Consider the following 7,639-nt stretch of genomic DNA (forward strand, 5'->3'; position numbering starts at 1 on the left):
AGCCCCTGGTTTCTCTCATACAGTACAGGTGAACCTCCTCAACCAGAGAACTTGTCACATTCTTCCTGTTATCTTATGAACCTCCTCAACCAGAGAACTTGTCACATTCCTCCTGTTATCTTATGAACCTCCTCAACCAGAGAACTTGTCACATTCCTCCTGTTATCTTGTGAACCTCTCTCTCTCTCTCTCTCTCTCTCTCTCTCTCTCTCTCTCTCTCTCTCTCTCTCTATGAATTCTACCATGTATTATTAGTGGCAGCATGTGTAGTATAGTCTTTTGTGTATTTGTGTATAAGTACAGTATGATTGTTAATCTGGAGAAGTACTATATGTGTTCCTATGCAGGGTTGTGGGTGTGTATTTGTGACAGAATTATGTTTGCATGTGCACAATACACATACTGTACATTCTTTTGCCTTGCAGAAATTAGAGTGTGTGTGTGTGTGTGTGTGTGTGTGTGTGTGTGTGTGTGTGTGTGTGTGTGTGTGTGTGTGTGTGTGTGTGTGTGTGTGTGTGTGTGTGTGTGTGTGTGTGTGTGTGTGTGTTGTCTGGGAGGGTAGATCTTTGGTGTCTGTCCTAATCTGATGTGACTGGGTTCCCCCCTATCTCTGTTTACGCATCTGTTTAGCTTTGGGCTAATAATCAAACACCAGGCTACACACACACACACACACACACACACACACACACACACACACACACACACACACACACACACACACACACACGCACACACCAGATTTGATTAGATTTTGATATAACCAGTTTTTTTCTTCGGAAAACAATAATTTAAAAGTCAGTTAATTACATAGCTGTAGTGAGAGAGAGATGGATCATCATTTCAGATTTGTCTGCTTGACTGGGTCCTTGCAATGTCAGGAGGGTCTTCCGGAATAGGTTTCTTTACAGTGTGAGAGAAAGACAGACAGACAGAGAGAGACAGAGATGTTGGAGAGAGGGAAATGGATAGTTGGTCCTCAGTGGAGTGGTGTTAAAGACACAAGCCCTCCGGATGATTCTCTGTGCCTGACTAGCCTGTCTGGCATTAACTGAAGGCATGGGGCCCTGGCACAGAGAGAGAGAGAGAGAGAGAGAGAGAGAGAGAAGTAGAAGGGTTATAGAGAAAAAGAGAAAAGGGAGGGAGTGAGTGAGTGATCTAGAGAAGACCATCGGGACTTGGCATGGAGGGAGATGGGGAGAGAGAGGGAGACGGAAAGAGGGTGAGGGGGGCTGAGAGAGGGAGAGAAGAGGAAGGGAGAAAAGGAGGGCAATGAGTGATCTAGAGAGGACCATGGGGATTGGCATGGAGGGAGAGAGGGAGGGAGAGAGAGAGAGAGAGAGAGAGGGAGGGAGGGAGGGAGGGAGGGAGGCAGGGAGGGTGGGTAGAGGATAGAGGAGGCAAGGGGTGATTGAGAGAGGGAGAGAAGAGCAAGGTACACAGGAAGGGAGAAAAGAAGGGCAGTGAGTGGGTGATCTGGAGAGGACCATGGGGTCATGGCATGAGGAATGTGAATGTGAGCGAGGGAGGAAGAGAGAGAGAGAGAAGAAAGAGAGAGAGAATGATAGGGCCATGGAGTCTTGGCATAGTTAGACAGAGGGCTAAGGAGAACGTGTGGGAAGCGTATTCAAACCTATCTCCAACCGACGCTGACTTCACACACACACACAAACACACATACACGGCAGAGGGAAGAGGCTCTTTAATTTCCCTCTATGGAATGTGAAAGAGGAAATATCCTGCTCCTCTGTGCTATAGTGCAATAGCTCCCAATGACCTGCTCTGCTGAAAGGAACTCTAATCCATTTCAGTGGCCCTCCAGTCCTCGTGCTACTGTGTTGCAAATCCCCTCCATTGCCCTTCTTGAATAAATTAGTTGTTTTCTTTTCTGGCCGTTGTGAGGCTCAACTTTTATCCCCCTGGAGAACCCTGATGAATGTGTAGAACTCACACCCTTGGGAACACACACACACACACACACACACACACACACACACACACACACACACACACACACACATACTGGCTCAAGTACACATTGGCTCAAACAGGAATACAGTAGCCTACAGTCTAGATGTTGATCTCTTTCTCTATAAAACACACACTACTTTGTGGATGAATGCCTGAAACATGTTCAGATTAATAATGACATTAAAAAACATTGAACAATTTAAAAGCCCATGTATTATTTATCTGGGAACAGAAGAACAACAATGTAATGAAATGCACTTTATATCACACTAGCTCATGAATATGTAAAACCTGCAAATGAATAATTCTTTATTATGAGGAAACGAGAGAATCTCAGGACTTGAAAATGAGAGAGCGAGAGAGAGAGAGGGAGTGTGTGTGTGTGTACACGCGTGTGTGTGTAGCGTGTAAAGTGCCTATGTTGCATCTGCGCACGTTGTGTTTGAGTGCATGCCTGCAAACTTGTGTGTGTGTGTGTGTGTTTAAGATTCCGTTATCCCTGCCTGTGTCCTGGGAACTAATCAAAACTGTTCTGTCTCTGCTTGGACCAATCAAGACTGTTCTATCTCTGCTTGAACCAATCAAGACTGTTCTGTCTCTGCTTGGACCAATCAAGACTGCTCTGTCTCTGCTTGGACCAATCAAGACTGTTCTGTCTTTGCTTGGACCAATCAAGACAGTTCTGTCTTTGCTTGGACCAATCAAGACTGTTCTGTCTCTGCTTGGACCAATCAAGGCTGTTCTGTCTCAGCTTGGACCAATCAAGACTGTTCTGTCTCTGCTTGGACCAATCAAAACGGTTCTGTCTCTGCTTGGACCAATCAAGACTGTTCTGTCTCTGCTTAGACCAATCAAGACTGTTCTGTCTTTGCTTGGACCAAATCACAGCTATCATGTTGAGTTTGAGTCTAATAGTCTTGTTTACCTCCTCTGAGTGGCCGGCACGGTCTGCAACGCCATCCAGAGTGCCTAACGATGTCTCACTGGAGAATGTGTCTCCTGAGGGAATACTGCCTGACAACGGGGGATCAGGATTCCATAAGGAGAAGTGAGCGCTCTGTTTCATCCAGCTCACTGGGGAATTCACATCCCCCTACTCACACAAACACACGCACACACAGAGTAATACGCACACTCACTCGAGTATGCACACAAAGACACACACATACAACCACACATACACTCCCCCTCGCTCCCTCCCTCCCTGTCTCCCTCCCTCCTGCCACTACACCCCTGACGGCAGTCCTCTGGTGGTATCAATAAGAAAGCAGGTCCAATCAATTGCTCAGTGTCTCACCATCCCATCAGTCTGTGATCCTCCCCTACACACCAGATTACACAGCCTAAACCTCCCTCCCATCACAACCCACAGGAGCCTCTCTCCCCGCTTTATTCATAGACAGACACACAGAGACATACATACACCTTGTTGCAGGCTAAATAACCATGTAGCTCTTTATGTATTGCAATGACTTCTGACAGCTGTTGTGCTGCTGTGAGACTGTGTGAGAAATACATCCTTGGTGGAGGAGAAAGTTTCAGTCTAAAATCCCTGACGATTACTTTCTGTGTTTTCTCCGAGCTAGGCGGAGGTGTGACCCAAATCCTTCAGGTTTTCTGATGATTGGACTGAACGTTAGATCAGAGGAGTCCAGTGGGGTGGTGGGGGGAGATGGGGAAGGGAAAAGGAGGAGGAGGGTCAACACTATCTATCTGGCCATGGTAGAGAGGACGAAGGGGGTGCTGTGCTTTCAAAACACAAATGCACTTTTCAAACGCAAATCATAATCTTACTGTAACATTCACCCTAAACTTAACCTGTTAACACAAATGCTAACCCAAGCCAAACCTTAAAGGAGCATTCAGCAATTCCTATATCTGTTTTCCTATATCCTAGATAATTCCTATATCTGTAAATGAATGATATATAGCTATTGATTCTTAAAGAATATTACTTGGAAATGCCTCATGAGCTTAGTTTAACTGTAACCACATCAGGACCCAAAATATAAGCTTGTTTTACTCCACTGTTTGTGAACAATGTAATTGTAAACAAACACGGTATAGCTTCAAAACATGGTAAAAACTAGAGAGTGGGCTAGGATGGGTTCATCATTTACCTCTCTGAGTGGACACTTTCCTGACCTGTGACCCCGGCACATGACATTTAAGAGGTGGTATGATGCTGCTGGCATCCTTCCCACTGTTTAATTATCTAAAACTACCTTCTCATTTTAATATGGCTCCTATCCAGCTCACTCCTCTCTACACTTCTTCCACACACACACACACACACACACACACACACACACACACACACACACACACATGTTGAACGAGTGGAATGGGTGGATTACTGAATCAAACGCGCCAACTAAACTGACTTTTTTGGGATACAAAAAGGACTTTTTAGAACAAAACGACCATTGTTGTGTAGCTGGGACCCTTGGGAATGCAAACAGAGAAATATCTTCAATGGTAAGTGAATTATTTTATCACTATTTCTTACTTTTGTGACATTTGTATGCGGGATGCTGTCCTCAGACAATCGCATGGTATACTTTCGCCATAATGCCTTTTGGAAATCTGACAAATCGGCTGGATTAACAAGAAGTTAAGCTTTTAAATTATGTAAGACACTTGTATTTTCATGAATGTTTAATATTATGATTTTTGTATTTTGAATTTTGTGCTCTGCAATTTCACCGGATGTTGTCGAGATGGGGCGCTAGCGTCCCACCTAGCCGAAAGAGTAACTGTACAAACTTGTTGGATGCATTTGCTGTTCGTTTTGGTTGCGTTTCAAATTATTTTCTGCCCAATAGAAATGAATGATAAACAATATATTGTGTCAATTTTGGAGACACTTTTATTGTAAATAAGAATAGAATATGTTTCTAAACACTTCTACATTAATGTGGATGCTACCATGATTATGGATACCCTGAGTTACTCTTGAATAATGATGAGGGAGAAAGTTACTGTCACGACTTCTGTTGAAGTCAGTTCCTCTCCTTGTTCGGGCGGTGTTCGGCGGTTGACGTCACCAGTCTTCTAGCCATCACCGATCCATTTTTTTCTTTTCCATTTGTTTTGTCTTGTTTTCCCACACACCTGGTTTTCATTCCCTCATTACGTGTTGTGTATTTAACCCTCTGTTCCCCCCATGTCTTTGTGTGGTATTGTTTGTTGTAAGTGCTTGTGCACATTTGTTATCTGGTGCGCGTCGGGTTTTGTACCCATTCTTTATTATTCTGGATGCCGGTGGTTATATATTATGTATATTAAACTGCTCTGGTTATTACCCTGCTCTCCTGCGTCTGACTTCGCTGCCACCAACCTTTCCAATCATGACAGTGCGTGTCAGATCAAAAAGCAAGCCATAAGGTCAAAGTAATTGTCCGTAGAGCTCCGAGACAGGATTGTGTCGAGGCACAGATCTGGGAAAGGGTACCAAAACATTTCTCCAGCATTGAAGGCCCCCAAGAACACTGTGGCCTCAATCATTTTTAAATGGAAGAAGTTCGGAGCCACCAAGACCCTTCAAAGAGCTGGCTGCCCGGCCAAACTGAACAATTGGGGTAGAAGGGCCTTGGTCAGGGAAATGACCAAAAACCTGATGATTACTCTGACAGAGCTCCAGAGTTCCTCTCTGGAGATGGAAGAGAACCTTCCAGAAGGACAACCATCTCTGCAGCACTCCCCCAATCAGGCCTGTCATGACATTGCCCTCTTTGGGTACAGCAAGCCCCATCCCCCTCTCCCTGTCTCCTACACCCAGGCTGCTGTGGTCAGAGAGAGGTCGTAATTTCCTGCAGGAGATTATCTCCTCATGGCCACAGTATAGAGAGAGAGTAGAGTTTTATAGAAGAGAACAAAGGAATTTCTTCCACCTCACAGAACTTGAGATCCGAACAACATTTATGTTCCGGAGAAGGTATAAAAGATCGGTTAAGAATCCAGCTATGAACTGGTCCGTTTGTTACAATTTTGTGAAACTCAGGTGAGACAATACGGCCACATTACCATAACGATGTTTATATAATAGCCTCTAATATGAGGTTTACATCTAATTGTTTTATAAGATGAATGAGTGAGGATTATACTGTTTGTAAAATTGTGTAATGTGATTTTGGACTGTTTAATGAAGAAAACTCCAATTCCCTTTTGAGTTTAACTAAATCAGAGGACCGCCCATGAGCACAGTTATGGTCGGGCATCCCGGGACAGGCCCTTTTCTGCCCTTCCGAATAAAACCCCCACTCGGGTTTTCTATCACCAGACCATGTTGCTCTCAATTACAAGAGGACAAAGGTTGCAGACCAGCTTACCTGGATAACGAGATGTTTGGCCAATGTTTGAGACCAGACTGCTGAATCTTTTAACCATCCCACGTGGAGAAACTCTTAGACTATCGATACCGACAGAATAAGAACAAGTCTTTGATATTAATTACTAGTCTGCAGCTAGGAATTCGGTATCATTGAACGCGAAGACCGACAACTGCCGAAACATCTATCCATAACGACATGAATGAATGTCACTCTGGACTATCCATTCTAACCAAAACAGAGAGGGCGGCCAAACTCTCCAACAGAAACAAACTTTTCGACAGAGACCCCGACGATATTGATTGCAATTTTTCCCGAATGAGTGAGCGTTCATGTGCAAAGGATTAGCATTTCAATTATTATAATTATCAACTGTGTGTTGTCTTATCTCAGTCGACTTCCCTTTTTTACACCAAGTCGCGATGCCGGTTTATCCCACTAGGGAAACTCCGTTATCATTTCCTTGTAACTATCTACTGTTTGTTTATGCATTTCTGGGAATTACTTAGTTAGTAAATAAATTATTTAAGACAATTGATGTATGGATGACTCATAGTGAAGACTGGGTTCGTGCAGATAACCAACAATTTAGGGCGTTTGGAATGAGACTAGCGTGAGGTAAAGAACGATTCATTCATCAGAAGACTATTGATCAGATATGAAAATATCTGAAAAGTTATATTAGGAAAATGAATTAATTAATTTAATGATGCCAAAGACATGACAGGCCTTTATGGTAGAGTGGCCAGACGGAAGCCACTCCTCAGTAAAAGGCATATGACAGCCCGCTTGGAGTTTGCCAATAGGCACCTATAGACTCAGACCATGAGAAACAAGATTATCTGGTCTGATGAAACCAAGATTGAACTCTTTGGCCTGAATGCCAAGAGTCATATATGGAGGAAACTTTGCACCATCCCTACGGTGAAGCATGGTGGTGGCTACATCATGCTTTGGGGATGTTTTTTAGTGACAGGGACTGGGAGACTAGTCAGAATCGAGGCACAGATGAACAGAGCAAAGTACAGAGAGATCTTTGATGAAAACCTGTTCCAGAGTGCTCAGGACCTCAGACTGGAGGCGAAGGTTCACCTTCCAACAGGACAACTATCCTAAGAGCAAAGCCAAGACAACTCAGGAGTGGCTTCGGGACAAGTCTCTGGATGTCCTTGAGTGGCCCAGCCAGAGCCCGGACTTCGAACATCTCTGGAGAGACCTGAAAATCGCTGTGCAGCAACGATCCCCATCCAACCTGACAGAGCTTGAGAGGATAGAAGAATAGAAGAGTGGGACAAAATCCCAAAATACACGTGTGCCAAGCTTGTCGCATCATGCCC

This window comes from Oncorhynchus kisutch, linkage group LG13, assembly GCF_002021735.2.
Source record: "Oncorhynchus kisutch isolate 150728-3 linkage group LG13, Okis_V2, whole genome shotgun sequence".
Classification (NCBI taxonomy): domain Eukaryota; kingdom Metazoa; phylum Chordata; class Actinopteri; order Salmoniformes; family Salmonidae; genus Oncorhynchus; species Oncorhynchus kisutch.